Source organism: Falco peregrinus, chromosome 10 (genome assembly GCF_023634155.1).
Source record: "Falco peregrinus isolate bFalPer1 chromosome 10, bFalPer1.pri, whole genome shotgun sequence".
Lineage (NCBI taxonomy): Eukaryota > Metazoa > Chordata > Aves > Falconiformes > Falconidae > Falco > Falco peregrinus.
The window spans coordinates 640,489-656,898 of record NC_073730.1 but is presented as its reverse complement, the minus strand read 5'-3'; the positions used below and the strand labels follow the sequence as shown (position 1 = coordinate 656,898).

The 16,410-nt window shown below is 42.4% G+C and overlaps 1 long non-coding RNA gene across 1 annotated transcript in view; it reads left to right on the top strand.

Annotated features, from left to right (window-relative positions):
* Positions 1-16,410, top strand: part of LOC114013453 (uncharacterized) — a 229,115-nt gene that overhangs the window by 191,584 nt on the left and 21,121 nt on the right. The window contains exon 4 of the long non-coding RNA XR_008748934.1: positions 15,733-15,861. This is a non-coding gene — a long non-coding RNA (uncharacterized LOC114013453). The remainder of the gene's footprint in view (positions 1-15,732; positions 15,862-16,410) is intronic.

The window sequence follows — 16,410 nt, the reverse complement described above, 5'->3', positions numbered from 1 at the left end:
AGACAAGCTCATCTGTCAATTAAAACAATAATGTTTAAGGTATTTTGAAATTTGTCTGCTTTTATTGAATTCATGCAAATAAATTACTCACTAGCAATTGAGGCTATGGGGGTGGGGAAGTGTGCTTATAATTACTGATTAATCACAGCCAGAAATTAGTATGTCTCGTATTGTGCATTTTCTTCATTCTGTATTGTTTAGCTGGTAATTCCAGAAAAGTCAGAATTAAAAAAAAAAAAAAAAAAAAAAGCTGATAAGTGGAAAAAACATATACTTGAGTGGAAGCATGAGCAATAGTATTTATACAAGACGGTATATGGGCACTATCCCGCTAGTCTAATAGGATGCTCTACACAGCATTGCCAATGTCACCAGTCCAGGAGCTTGTACCATCCACAGTGGTGCACGGGGCAGGCAGTAGGGCTGCTCCTTCTTCAGGAAGTGTGAGTGGGACAGTAGGTAAGTAAACCCAGAACACTGAGCACAAAGAGGAAGGTGTTGTACCACAACCAAAATATTAACCCTGAAAATACTTGTTGGATAAATATTTTGGAGGTGACTCCGTACCCATGAAAAGAATATAGGCGATTATGCTCCCGTAGACATTTCCTCTGAGCTGCTACAAGTGCCACTTGTACGAAGTGCTCAGCAGTGCCACTTAGCTTAGTGCCACTAGTCAAGGCCTGACTTTCTGATGTTACTGGTTTTTAAAGTACAGCATCATGTGGATAAACACGTAAGTGAATTCAAAGGAAAAGTTAGTTTAGCAAGACTGTTATAGGTACAAAAAATATCAGGACACCACAAATTATGCAGTTCCACTGTTTGCATAGAATTGTATCATTTGAACAGTCAAACGAAGCCTTTCAGTTACTGTGACTCAAAGTTTTAGGATACACTTCTGTTACTGGAAACGATGAAGTTTCAAGCTTTTTCCTCGGTGAAAGAAAACAGATTTCAGTGTGTCAGAATTTCCCTTTGAATGGAAACACAGCTCTCCAAACAGTTACCCTCTTGGACAAAATTCCTGTTCTCCTAATCCTATGAGTTGCACAGTGGAAGCAGAGCAACATGAAGCTTAGCAAACCAGTATATCCCCAGCAGGCTTCCAAGCCGCTGTGGACAGATACATGTTTTTATATTCCATTAAAGCCAGTAAACAAAACTGTCAGGATGGCTTAATCATGTGTAGTAAATTTAAATAATTGTATTTTATGTATACAAGTTAGGAACAAAACGGTACGCAAATGCTAACATCTCTCTCAACGCTGATCCTGGTGTATATTTAAGCATATCGAGTGAGGTTAGGTTTCTTTCACCACTACTTTTCTGAACACACCCGAGACCTGACAAGACAGTAATTAAACGTTTGGAATAAGGTAGCAATTTGTTTCTTTATAATTAAATGAACAAGTAGCACAAACAGTTATGTATAACCAAGTGAGATTGGGACAGTAATTTGTGGCATCTCTAGTACTTTCAATTTTTGTGTAAGGAAATTCAAATTGTGTGTTCATTGCTATACCGCTTTCTGAAGCTTTCTTTTCCATCACTAATCTGTTGTACACCCAGGGCTAGTGTGACTTCAGTGTTTGGATGCCACAGTGTGTTCAGTGTCTGAGAGGCTTCTGTACTAACCCATGCCAAGGAATAATTTTTTTCCCCTACAAAAATGTTCATTTTGCACCATTCCTCTGTTTTTCAGTACATGACTTCCCCACAGATTACATATCTTTCAGCCCTCCATGATGGTAAAGCTGGGCATCTCAAGGACAAACAGAAAACAAAACATGAAATAAGGACTTCAAAACACGGCTGGAGATACCCAGAGATGTATGCATCTAAGAGGCAGAGAAAGAAATGTGCCATATGCAAATGAAAAAAAGTTTAAGCTGTTCTTCTGGAACTGTTTGAATTGTACTATGTGACTTGATTTCTACAAAGCATTCCTTTAAAAGAATTTTAGAAAAATCGTTGAGTCTTAGTAAGATGGCTGACAATAGTCATACAACTAGAAAAAGCAGGAAGCACCTAACCCTGTAAAGACTGATGTAATTTACTCATGCAAATCAGTGTCTTGAATAGTCACGTCATAAAAAGCTTAAGATTTCTGAGACCACATTTAATCTTTTACTCATCAGAAATGTTTTTGGTCGGCTGATTTTGCTTTTATTTAAATAGGAGAGTATCTCTGAAAAGATTTAAAAAATGGATTAGAATTAAAATTTAAAAAATAAAGCCTTGTTTTACAGCACCAATAGAAGAGATTCTGTCAGAAGCCTTCTTTACAGAAACATGAACTTCTATCTCATAGCTAAATATGAGAACAATATTTTAATTAGTCCTATCATATATCTTAGTCATCAACACTGAAATAATGCCTAACACTATTTTCCAGCGATAACTTTTTAAATCAAAAGATGTGCAGTTTTGACATTTTCTGTTTGCAATCAGGTTTTTGTGGCTAGTGTTTATTGTGACCTTTGTGCTAGAGAAGAGATGCCAAAAGTCATTAAAACTGATATTGCAGCATAAGAGAATACAACAGTTTAATACGAACCCATTTGAATATCATTATTGTGATTTTTTTCCCCTCAGAGTAAAGCAATAGCATAATAGCCAGCTGCATGATAATATTGGCAAGCAAGGCCATGAATTTCAACTGCAAACCCTAAACACTGAATGTGCTGTGCTTTTTAAAGAAATCCCCTTTTGTACCAGATATGTAATACCCTTTTGTGCTGGAGTGGTTTGCATAATAATAGTTTTCTTTAGTTATTCGTTGTCATGTGAGGGAGCTGCAAAGTGAGCTAGGCAGTAACGGCATAAAAGACAGTTTTCCATTTTTCTCTAATTTTTCAGAGATTTTCTTGTATTTTAAATGTAAATACTTCTAACTATCTTCAGAAAAGATATCCAGTTATTAACATTTCGGACCTAATTGTTGCTTTTCCTAATATCTACCTTCCTATCTAAGCTTTTCTTTTTCAGAAGAAACAGCAACATTATTTCCTTTGCACTCATGAAGAATCTCAAGCATCTTAAAATACTTGGACATATGATCATCTGGTGTAAATCAGCGTAATTCTACTCAGAGACACTGATACCTTGCTCAAGATTTTAACAGTAGAACTACTTGATTGGAGAAGCCAAGCAAAAATTATCTTATTAACTGTATAACTTCTATTAGAGTTGTGCATGTTACACTGCACCACTGAGATAAAAGGTACTGTCCGTCTGAGAGAAAATCAGACATCTAGAATACATCTGAGACAAAGCATAAAATACAATTTTAAGAATTTTCTTATGAGTTTTCCCATGTAAAATTTTTTTAAGATTCCTCTCGGGCTCTTCGATGTGTTCTTGTCTGGGTAGTAAGTAAGGAATATTTCCCAAAGAAGATATAATTACATTGAAATGGAGCTTAATCTTATTCACAGTGAAAGCTATAGAGGAGGACTAAAGGCAGGGGAAGTTCCTCAGCCAGTGTACAATAAACTAGCCATTATTCTAACTGATACTATCAAAGGATTTTTCCTTTGAAATCAGTGGAATTATGCCAAGTTACTCTAGTTGTAACTTTGGCCATAAAATTGCACTTGGTTTTCAATGCCTGGCCTGCAACCACTGCGAAGGGACCATTTCCAAGCAATCCCTGACCGGTAACAAAGGGAAGCAAGGCTATTCTCTTTTAGCTTAAATTCAGAGTGCAGAGAGGGTTCATAATCTTACTGGAAAACATTTAGAGGCTTGCAAATTGGAAAAGGTCAAAACCAACTGGGCTAGATTATTTCGGAAAAGCTCTCAAGGTGGATCAACATGTAACAACACGTTATCAGGTTTTAGCACTGCAAATACCCAGACAGAAAAGAAATGCTCCAGAGCCCAACAGTCACTATTTTTACAGCTCCACATGTCAAAATAAGAGACAGTTATACATAACTATCCTACAAAACTTGGATGAATAAATCAACATATCCCTTAGCAAGCAACCACATACCACTCTTTTCTGAAATGTCTAAGATCTGACTTTGCTAAATAAGGCAACCAGAAATTTTCACAGCTTCAATCAGCAAACATACTATCAATAGGTACCAGAGGCAGAAACACTGCCACCAAAGCTGTGGAGAAAGCCCTGGAATCTAGGTAAGAGAGTATTATGATGGTGATAGGCTCTGGAAATCTTTTAATTTGGAATCTCACAGTGTAGCCATGGGGTTCTATCATCTGAGAAATAAAGAGTTGCTTCATATCAGTTAGATACCAGATACTGCTAATGCACTGCAAGCTAAGCAATATGTTACTGTTAGTGGTCATGAGATATATTAGTTTAGATCACTCTCTTTGCCTAGAGAACCTGGAAAAAGTCTTTCAGAAGAAAAACATTCAGTGCGGCTTTCTGACATTTTTTACTTGGAAGGTAGAGCTCATGCTTTGTTTATGTCATTACAAGGCACTCCGAGCTATATTGGAATAAGCACTTGTGCCTCACAGCCACATACCTGTCCCTGGGATACCATCCTTCCCTCCAGTTTTCCTATTCCCCTCCCTGGATTTCTAGGGATCTGTGATTTTTTTCCTGCTTCCCAACAGATGTAGCAAGAACCTTATGTGCTTACCACTTTCTTTTATAATTTCTTAGAAGTGTTGAAGTTTTGTTCACAGCAAACTGTGAATGAGAATTAAATGTTTCTGTTAAAAAAAAAAAAAAAAAGCAAAAACAAAAAAAAACCCATCACAAAAAAGACACAACTCTTCAAATATGTCATTTTTATGTGAGTGTTCCAGAGTGATGCAGATGGTCAAAATTTGGAGGACTCAGCCACGGGATTTGTTTGATTTTCTGAAACAACTGTTGCTTTAACTTGTAAGTTAATAAACACTCTACCAAAGGTACTATATCCACCTTTCTCTATTCATAGTCATCCTTCAGGTGATTTTGTAATTCCCTTTAGGTATTACATGGTATATACCCTTTTTATGGTACTTTGACTGACACAAGCAATTTTTATCACATGGGAAGTGTAAGTCCATTCCAGAATTAAATCCTGATACTGCATGTTTAGCCTTGGTATAAAGAGACACCTTGGAAGAGTGTGTCATACAACAGCCTAACTATAAGAGAGACAGCTTAAACTTGCATTTTGTTCAGTTAAATTTAAGGCACAGAAGCACCTTTCTGTCCTATGACTTCATTTGCAAATGAGGATGCTGGTCTCTTGTCTCACATGTACATTGCCCCAGGCAGCTTTGCCAGGTTGAAAAAGTCTCCACAAAAAGAGCAGGGCTTCTGTAAGGTAGGCAGTCACCTCCCGGAACACGCCCAGCTGTAAGTGGCATTGCAGTTTGAACATTTCAGTGACTTCAAACAAGTATCACACACAAGCTCGTTATGCCCTAAAGGACGGATCCACAAGCCCTTAGTTACCTTGTAAAATATCCTTACTGTAAAGTACAGAAAATGTTAACACGCCAGCATGTAAGCAAGGAGGAGATGTACTCTGAGCCTGACCGCGCTGTTCTCAGCGTTAGGTCACAAAGAAGTTTGAACTGAAAATCTGGACTCCAGTGCTCTCTGGGAAAGTTTCTATATGGAGCCAAAGGGTTTTGCTCGGTTTTAGCCCATATCCTCATTACTGCCTGCCTCCTTTTTGAAAAGTTTGTGGGTGACTGCATTGAGAGAATATCACTTCAGATGGGCTACTGAGATGTTCCTATATGTTAATTCCTGTGACACTTCCACTGTAACAGCTGTCATATGAATTTCGTATGACAGCTTTCTAGTGCAATGAACTGTTTTAACGCTTTTGGGGTGAAAAAGTACTCATATGTTTGGCAGATGTGTGCAACCACATTAGCCATTACGTTCTCTAAGTCTGTAAGAAGTCAGGGTGCGGTATTTCAGGAGGTACGTGCAAGTCCCCAAGCCTGGTAGCAAAAAGCAGCACAGGATGTGGGTGGGAAAACAAGTCTTCCCTGGTGCTGGCTACAGCAGATAGGGCTGCAAGGAAAGGACAGACCCTGACAAATTTACTTCTACTCTCTTTCTACCACAACTTGCTAAGACTAGGACCCAGTTTCAAGTAAACTGACCTTTTTCATTATTTTGTGGCCTCTGTACACAAAAACGCAGACTTCACCCCAGTCTCCTTGTGATCCAGTCACTGAAAAAGACTTCCAAACAGCCAAGGCCTGAGTCTTAATGAATTTTAAAAGCTTATAAAATGTTTTTTGGTAATATATGCTTTAAAACAAAAGGTTTATTCTTACATGTTGGCATGTCTTTATTGGCACCACTTATTTAATTTTTATAGGAGTGAGAGCATGACTGCTTTTATGCCAGCATATTTGATTGTGTATGACTTACTTTACATTTACAGGGATCTATTGTTTCTTATGAGGAAAAATAAAATTTCTGTAGAGTGTTTAGTTAACTCCCCGTTGAAGTTAAGCAAGACATATCTTTGGAAATCTCTTAAAGGATTAATTCTAATGGTGCCAATGGGACCCTTGCTTTGCTTGTAAAAATATATGTGAATTTATAATGGACAAAGATACAATTATCCCAGAACAGCTTCAGGAAAAACCATCAGATTTTTTTCAGAGGAGGTTCACAGGTACGGATTGCAGTGTATGTTACTGTTCTGTGGTCAGGCTGGCTTTCATTTTCAGTGTGAGGCGTATTCTCTCACCACTTTCGATGGTCAGAAATAATTCCCTTTAAATAAAGCTATTGCATTCCCTAAGTGGAATTAGTCCTTATTTATATGAGTATAAAACAAAGAATAGTCTTACCCAGGGTTTTTAATATTGCCAGTGATGAAAAACTGAGTGCTTGAAGTACCTCAGTATTCTCGGGTCTTTGCAGTCTCTCAAAGTCTGTCCTCGTCTAATCCAAGAAATTGCAAACTCAGTCTCATTGTAACAAATGAAACTATATTCATGGGCCTTTTTCTCTTTTCTGGATCAGGAGTTCTGTCCTCTGCATTCCCACTTAAAGCTTTTATGCAAAGTCCTTATAGACCTGAATAAAACTTGTTAAAATTTAATTATATGTTGTATTAAAAACACATCTGGAAAGGACATTTCTCACAGGTTGGTGTTTAATCATTAACAGTTATTTCTGTTGACTCCCCAACAAAATTACTAAATACATATTCTTTCTCATGAAGGTGGAGGGACTCTCAGATGTGCAGAACTGAAGTTTGCACTGAATAGGATTTTTGAAAGAGCCTCAGTTCTCCCAGCATCTGAGCATATCTAAAGCAGGGGCCTGGTTGTCCTTCTTTACACCGGGTCTCAAGCATGATATACTGGAACAGCATCTCCGCTGACAGTGAAGTGCTTCCTCGATAGATGTGAGCGTATTGTCTAGGCACTGCTGCTAGGAAAACCAGCTGATTAGGGGGCCACTGTAGCCGCCGGTTGATGTAATACATGCTTGATAAAACTCTTATCAGAGCCTCGCACACTTTCAAGAATGCTCACAATTCAGCTGGTTTTATCAATATGAAAAAAGCCCCATTCTTTTTTTATTTTACTCACCTGTTGGAAGCAGCCTCTGCAGGACTAAGTTTTAGAGCTTGAAATCAACATCCTGTCACCTCCTGCTATTCATGCCCATCACACGGTGACAAACAGATGCAGCAGTGGAAATGCCAGGTCAGAGGGTTCTTTTCCCTCTGTATCTGTGGTGGTGATGTGACCAAGTCAGACTGCTCTGAGCTGCTTTGTTTCCCATGCATAGACGTGCACCCCGCGGAAGGAAGGCCTTTCAGGGGCTATGTGCAATGAACCATGTCATCCAGCTTCTGAGGGCAACCACGGAGGAGAACAGGCCATCAGGAATGGGGACAAGTCTGGGGTATCACGTTCAACTGCAACTGTCTCCTCCCAAATGGTATGACTGATCCAAGGCTTCAGTAGGGCACCGCACTCTGGGGTGATGATGATTATTATTTACCCACTGGGTACTTTTAATTAGTGCTATTTAAGGATACGAAATCAAAGACAATCTTCTATTTTTTATAAGAGCTCCTGTATTAAATCTTATTAAGCAAATCATGTAATTTGCTTCAATTCCTTATGCAGCAAACAACTTTCATCAATCAAAAGGGAGTATTTCTTTAACTCATACCTAAATGACAGTCTTTGCTCTGTCCTGCTAAGAAAGATGACCAAAAGAGAACCTTTAATCTTGGAGAAAATCTGAGAGGTGTGTGCTAGGTACACTAATGGTTTACTGATCCTTGAATTAGCATCACCTGCTGTTTTTGCAGCTACTTTGTAAAATGCAGATTAGCTCTCAGATACCTTTCAGACAGGATTTGATGTATTAGGTTGTATTGCCATAGCAGCCCCTATACCCTTCAACTGAGTGGTTACTCAAGCAAAGGTGTGGCACTCCCTTTAGCCAAGAACTCTACACCTTGGCAATTTTTGGCATTTGAAAAGACCTTTGGCCTCTCTCCTTCAGGAGACCTTGGCCATCTGGGTGCAATTCAAAACACCCTGTTATGAGCACACATCCAGCTGAGGAGGAGGGATCATTGAGGGGACTTTTGTACCAAAGATCTGAGCAATGACATGCTTTTAAAATTTTATTATAACGATACTGGGATAAGTGATTTTGTAAAGAGGTAAAAGATGTGAAATGCAGGAGAGAACATGTTGATTACCCCCAAATGTGCGAAGCTTTGCTGCCGGGACGAGGTTACAGAAAGGCGTTCTGGTCAGCCTTCCAAAATCACCAGGGATTAGTTAAATAGGTTGTAACTGCCAGTGCAAACTTTACAAAATCAAGGAATCTGAGCATATTTGCCCATGCAAGGGTTTGTATCCTCATGTCTTTGGTTTATTGAAAAGCCAGTCTGCTGCTAACAGAATAATTATAGGCAATGCAAAAGTCCATTATCATCTCAATGCTTTTCTGTGTCCCTTGAAGCAAAGGAGAGTACGAGAAGGCTTGATTTTCATTTTAATGGGTTTTTTTGTTTTATCAAATACATCTGTCTCAGTTGTGAAAAGTTGGCTGTAACAAGTAAGAACAGTGGAATATTTGGCCTCAGAGACAGAGTTTCATCAAAAAGTATCACAACTTGATTATACCAGGGGCAATTTTGTAGCTTAAAAGATCCTTTGCAACCTTAGCAAGGTCTACAGAGTGCAGCAGGGGACAGAGCAGAGGAAATCAGATCAGACAGAAAGTGCAGGTACACACAGTACAGCTGGGAGGCTCCAGGCAGGGGGAGGTATTCTGTGCTGCTGATTTACAAAGAAACCAGTTTATAAATCGGTTTACATATAATTTGGTCATCTATCACAGGACATATGCCTCCTGCAAATTGACTGTCCTTTCTTTTCATTTATAGTCTCTGATCGTTGAACAGCTGCGGTTTAATTGTGTGAAACTGGGTTTCAGGATTCAAGATATTGCTCAGATTGTTCTGCAATAAATTGTTCAGATTCGGCAATGTGGGCAGGAGGGAGCCTATGGATGCTGAACTAACCCCATCTCTGCAGCCCATTGTGCCATCACGTGAAGAAAAGATTCTTTCTTCTGGATCAGTCAGGATTTTCCCAGCAGCCAGCACTGTTGCACAGGTGATTTTTTGGATGTGTGCCGCCTCCATTACTTGCCTTTGATTGCTTTCCCCTTTATACTTCTTTTCCTGCTAACTTCTTCATGGCTTGCAGAAGGCATTAGTTTTATATGTGTCTTCTCTGACCTTGCAGACCTCACCCACAAAAATGCTTCACCACAGTATGTCCTTTTATACCTTAGTCATTCTTGCTTACTGCTGTACAAAGGGCATAGCCGATCCTGGGAAACCTTTTTCTGTGGCACGTGATGTATTGTGCATCAACAACGACAAGTCTGCCTCAGGCAACTCCAGCAACCCAGAAAGCATAGGGTTTTTTTATACAACAGCTCTTTTAAAAACAAGTGTATTTCCCACCCAGAGAAACTTTTTTTTCCTTTGATTTCCTGCAGGTAAAATCAGCAGTTGATGCTACACAGAAAGACAAGCCAAGAAGACCTTGCTCATTGATAAAAAGCCTGAAAGTAGCAGTAGCTATGATGAATTTGATTTGTACTGTCCATTCATATAACATTGCAGAGAACTTCATGCAGCACCTAGCAGAAAGCATGTTATAGAAGGGATCCTACTGTTACAGCAATACCGAAAGGGCAAGCCTGCCCTCCTTTCGAGAAGGCTGTGCTGCTGTAAGGTCCGCTCCTACCGCTGCATTTGCATGAGAAAGCAAGAAAGTTTATGCCAGGTGTCCTGGAAGGCTCCTCTTGCTAATTAATTTGAAGAAGTAGAAGGAGGAATTTCAGAGAAATTTTGCATATCTTGCACACAAGGCAGGTCATCTTGCAGTTACACTGAGTTCCTAGGGTTGCAAAACATCTCTAGTCTGTGGGGCAGGGCTGCTATCCCCAACAGATTTTTTATTTATTTTTAATTATTTTAAAATAAGTCCAGAATTGAGTGTTTTTCTGGACAAACTGTTGGCAGTTCTGTAACTTTAGACGTTAGGAATGCTAGCACAAATTCCATACATGTTTCTAAACTAGAATTCAAAATGGCCATAACCTCTGAATGTAATTTAAAGAACGATTCAGGATTCAGAAAGAAACCAATCTTTCAGTTTCTCTTAATTTAGGAGCTTGTAATAAACAGGAATTTTTAACTTGTTTGAAATCACCTTTCAAACCGAGCTCCAGCTATAACATAACCTTCTGACTAGCTGCGCTTAGTTATAGTGCCAACAGGTAGAAATTCAAGTGCACAGTGCTCTTCTGTCCTCGTAATAAACTTGAAATCTCTCTATTTTGGACCTCAGCCTGAAATGTTCTGCATGTCTTCTCTCCTCCTGACCTCAGCTGTCACAGTGACACCCTGCATCACACAGGAAAGCATCTTTGTTTTCCATCAGCCTCCATTTTAGTATATCAGGGAGACGAAGAATAGGGGGTTTTAAATAAATGCATTGTTGCTTGTGTTCTGTCTGTATTTCTACTATGCCATGTGTACATAACGCTATCTAGGAAATGGGTACAGACATTGTCTGGAGCTCAGGGAAAAGGGAGGTTTATGAATTACACCTTTTTTCAAAAGAGACCATGCAGAATGCTGCTTGAATTGGTCACAGGGCAGCTTGAGAGAGCTGAGGTATTTGGTAGCCCAGCGTTATATGGCAGAAACCTTCTACCCACATCCCATACAAAGCTTATACTTAAAAACAATTACAGTAAAATTAAATCTGCAGCTGGCTATTTAGTCCATTCGATATTTTTTGCTATATCTGTCCTTCTTTTACCTGCTACCATGGTGAAGAGGCAGACTCATGCACTGAAGTGGGGAGAACACACTATGTTTAATAGGACAGAAAAGAACTCCTGTCACCTGTTTTCTCTCTGCTTGATAGCGGGTTCCCCACCCTTCCCCCTGAGCTCTGAAGTCAGTTTGAGCAGCAACAGGTCTCCAAAAATGTGCTAAGGGGGAACCTTTTGAGACAGCTTCTCAAAGTGCTTTATCTTTTACTGACAAATTGGTGCCAGGGCCAGAACTTAATGAAGTCTTCAGAGAAAAATTTGCAGCAAATCAGAGAATCTCAAAGGTATGGACTTGCAGTAAAACCAGTGTAACAAATGATGTATCTAGTTTTATTCATCTTTTGAAAGGCTGAAAGCTCAGCTTTGTGGCAAGCTGTAATATCACCTTCTTAGCTGCACCCACATGATTATTTTTCAGGTTTCCTGACATTCAAAAAAAAAGAGGCCAGGGCAGCAGCTGGGAGTAATTTGCAGTTTATCTCTCACTGATATCTTCAGTCTTGAAAGCTTTTTGAGCACCTCTGCTAGGCTTCTCAAGAAAATTACCAGGACAATGAAGCAGGGGAGGTCAAGACTGTGTGCCAGTGGTTCTGTTCGAACTGCGGAGCTGTGTTCATGTCAGCAAGTAGGTGCTGCTCTTTCTCCTGGACAGTGACAAAGTTTGCTCCCCCATCGTATGAAGAAACTCAGGAGACACCATGCCTTCCGAAGCATATCTGCAGAGCTGGGATGATGTTTCTGTCACCAGAGGACCTCCAGTGCTTAGGCAGGACCTTTTATGTGACTTATTTACCACAAAAGTGTTTTCCTTCACTTATTCAGATGTAGAAAAGATAGATGAATGGGCAGAACCTTAAGTTGTTATTGAGGATCAGGACAATAGTGATAGAAATAGAGCAGTCTAAGTGGGTTTTCTGAGCACTAGCCATTTGGAGAGAAAATGTAAATTTGATCTTGATTCTGGAGAAATTAATGTAAACTTGCCAAATTTGTCAAATTTATTTTTTCCACTGAAAAAGGTGTCGGCGGAAATGTTTTTCTCAGTTCTCGGAGCCAAGGGGATTTTTTCTCCATTTGAAAACATTTAAGGTTTTCAAAGGAGTTGGTAGCATTAAGCTCTTGGTAGAAAAACACCCACTTCTCAAAAACCACTTTTAGATCACCACTAGCCATCTCAGCTCACAGCCCACAGACTGAACGCGCACATAGAATCAGTAACTCTCTCCCCGATAGATAACGTGTACCAGGAAGCCAGGGCACCGCTCTCTGCTGCTGGGCAGGGGCCAGGGTCACGGCCCTCGCTGCGCCCCAGAAACCGGGCAGGCTGCTGTCCTCTGAGGGACAGACCTCAGCCTGCCGGGAAGGTGTCAGGGCACTCGGGTTACCCTCAAAGCGCAGGTTCAGTTGTATAAATACAAGCACTCATCTTTGGAAACTGTTGCTCTAACTGCATCGTTTTCACCAGCAGTAAAACAAGGCAATAGAGCTAGTCCTGGCTGGTGAGAAGACCCAAGTCCTATGTGTAAATGTACTTTTGTTACTGAAAAAATGTTATTTGGTCAGATGTGAAGGGAGGAGAGCTTAACTCCCTCTCATACCTCTTGTTTAAACTAACTTACATGGCTGCACAGTGGGTGTTTGGAAATCACCTTTACTAGATGTATTTACTGGTAAAAAATGAACACTCAAGAAATCCAGATGTGCTTTGTTATAATAAGAATGTTTTAAAGGGGCAGGTATTCTGGTGCACTCTCAGGTCAGGCAAGTTCTGTATCTTTTGTATCGCTTCATTGTTTAACATCAAGGAACTTGATTTTCTCAGCAACATTCATTCATTTTTATGAAACGTAACCAGATACAACTAGGGACAAATGCCCACCATTAATTCCTTTCTTCTGATTCCTGTTCTGGTTTTATGCATAGAACACATGCGATTAGATTTTTACATTAAGCAGATTCCTTATTTGAAAGCTTCCTTAACTTTCAGATTCAGATTTGAAAAAAACATAGAATGAATGAAATTAAATGTTTCTTTTGGATAGCACACTGACAAAGGAAAGGAAATCCCTTGCTGCGGGATATTGCAGTCACGGGTCATGAATGTTTAAGCAGGAGTTACTGCCATCCAGAGGAGAAAAGCCATAAACTGTCATATTTCATTATTTTTTTAAGCATAGAAAGGTAAACCTAAATGGTTGATTCAGTTTATTTCATATTAAGCAATCAAGGAATAGACAAATAATATAAATGTAAATATAGCGGTTTCTGTGGGGTTTTTATATGTAGGTGTTTATGAAACAAGGTTCAGAGCAACACTGGAGAAGCACAGTAAGAAACACATTCATAGAGGAAGAAGCACCAGGTCATAAATCAGATTTATTTTCCTTTCTGCAGTTTGAGATATTTAAGGAAGAGGTTTTAGAAATACCTATGCTAGGTTCCAAGCTTTAGACGTGACCCAAAAAGTAGAAAGGAGATGTATGACTTATGCCAGTCCTACCCCAAGCCTCTGGTGCAGCACAGGCAGAGGACGCCTGGGCATCCTGCCCCCCTCCCCGGGGGCACATGGCAGGGCTGTCTGGGGGCTGGAGGCAGAAAGCCCCAGGACACACAGGGGTCTGTTAAATCAGGAGACTGGATGGTGCCATGGACTGAAGGTATTTTTCCACAACTCTTGATAACCCAACTAATTCAAAAAACCCTGGGTGTCCAAGCCCAAATAAAAGGCCCCTCTCTCTGCAGTCCTTCCTTCCCCCCAAAAATGCCAAAACCACAGTAGAAAGCAAAGAAAAAGGTGATTTGGGGAAAAGGAAAAGGGTGGGGGGGAGTTGTTTGTGCCCTCTGCCCAGTATGTCCCTGAAGATGAACGAGAACAGAAGTTCTCAGCTGAAGGGGAAAAATAAGGGAAAAACAAATCAAGGAAATAAGTAAGCTACTGAAATGGGATGCCTGTCTTGGGTGGTCATAGACAGCCACAGGCAGGTACCAAATTCAAGCGTGGCGATACACGGCACCGAAAGCAGTGACGGTGATCCTGCCAGGAAAGGTCTGTCTAGATAGTACCTTGTCTAAACTGTATCTAAAGTTCCTTCTAAATCATAGTGTTTCGGTATTTTTTTCTTTATCGGAAATTAATCTCTGGGTGCTTGTATTTCCTCGTACCTATGTTGAGTACGAAAAAGCAGCGCCTGTGGTACAGATCTTTACTTCACACGGGTGAAAAATAGCTGCACCCCCTCTGAGCACAACTGTGTGTAACTGCTGCAGGGGGGGGTTACACGTCCGTCCGTAGGTAATTCCGGAGTGCGCTTGGGCCACGCTGCTGGGCCCCCTGCCCAGAGCCCCCAGCCCCTAACCCCCAGCCCCGAGCCCGGTGGCGGCCCCCGAGCCCCCCAGTCCCGCGCCCCCAGCCCGGTAGTGGCCCCCGAGCTTCCAGCCCCCAGCCCCCAGACCGGCGGCGGCCCCCGAGCCCCAAGCCCCCAGTCCTGAGCCCCCAGCCTCCAGCCTCCAGCCCCCAGCTCCCAGCCCCGAGCCCCCAGCTCCCAGCCCGGCGGCTGCCCACGAGCCCACAGCCCCGAGCCCACAGCCCACAGTCCCCAGCCCCCAGCTCCCAGCCCCCAGTCCCGAGCCCCCAGCCCCCAGTCCCCAGCGCCCAGCCCGGCGGCGGCCCCGAGCGCAGCGTAGCGCAGAGGAGCCGGGCCGGCAGCGGCCTCTGCTGGCCGCGGGGCGCAGCGCCGGGCGGGCGGGGGCTGCGGGGCCGCGCTGCCCTCGGCCCTGTGCACCGCCACGGCGGCCCCGGCGGGGGGTGGCCGCGGCGTGGGGCAGCCCAGGGCGCCCCGCAGGCTGCAAGGCCGTTTGGCTCGCGGGTCAGGGTTGCGATGTGCAGCCGGGCAGCCCCCGGGCCGGTCACGCACCGGCGGTACCGGGGCAGGGCGGGTGCGGCGGGCCCTGGCAACAGCGACGGGCTACCCCGGCCTGTGCGGGGGCTCCGGGCCGCGGTACGGCCGAAGCCCCGGCGTGCGGCCGAGGCCGGGAGGGCCGAGCAACCCCGGACGGCTCCGGTGCAGCGCCCCACCCGCTCGGCCGTGTCGGGGCCGCCCTGCCGGGCTCAGCCGGGCCGCCGCCCGGGAGGCGAGTTCTGGGGGGAACTTCCCGACGAGAAGGCGATGCTCCCCCGTTGTACAACGTCTCTAAGGACACCTACTCACTTTCCCTTTCAGATTTTACCTACAAATGTATCAAACGTTTAACCCCGGGAGCAGAGCGGAGCCCGGACCCTCTGCCACCGCAGCCGCGTTATTACTGAGCGCCAGAGGCGTGCGCAGGCTTCATACAGCCACAGACCGAACCAGTTTACATTAATTAATACTCCCCTTTCTTTCCTCCAGGGTCTCTACTTAATGGAGGATTTTCCAGAAAGACCCCAGCCTGGGACCAGTGATGTGCCTGCCCTGGCCTCAGGTTTAGTTCTGGCATAGCAGAGAGGTCAAAAGCAGGGAGCCTTCTCCTTCAGTAAGGTACGTGCCTGATGACCTGCTGCAGGAGTAACTATTGATCTCTGCTCGCAGCTCCTCTTAGAGTCCCGTACGTATCGACAGTCCTGGAACCCCAGATTTAAATACTAGCAGTGCCAAAGACAATCAAGCAAATATGTTAGCTTGCTGTCTGCAAACTTTCCCTCTGCAAAAATATTTCGGTTGTGATTGTTCCCAATGACATTGAAAAAATCTGATAATTTATGATTTATAGACATGCAAAATAATGTAATCTTTTGAAATAGAATTTTAGGGGTTTTAAGCAGTTTTTTTTTTCTTTCTCATCCTGTATAATGCTGAAATTTAAGGGGAAATGGGAACCTCTCCATTACTATATAATTCTTGTCAATAACATGTATCGTAGTCCATTAAAAAGTCCAGCAGAATACCCTATTGATTTCACACAGTTACCCAATACACAGAAATTTAATGAAGTTGGTAGTGAGGCAGGACAAGCCCCATGTTTTTTGCCACTGTACCAGATGCCTTCAATATGGGATTGTGTCGTCTCTAGCTCCATCACAAGATGAT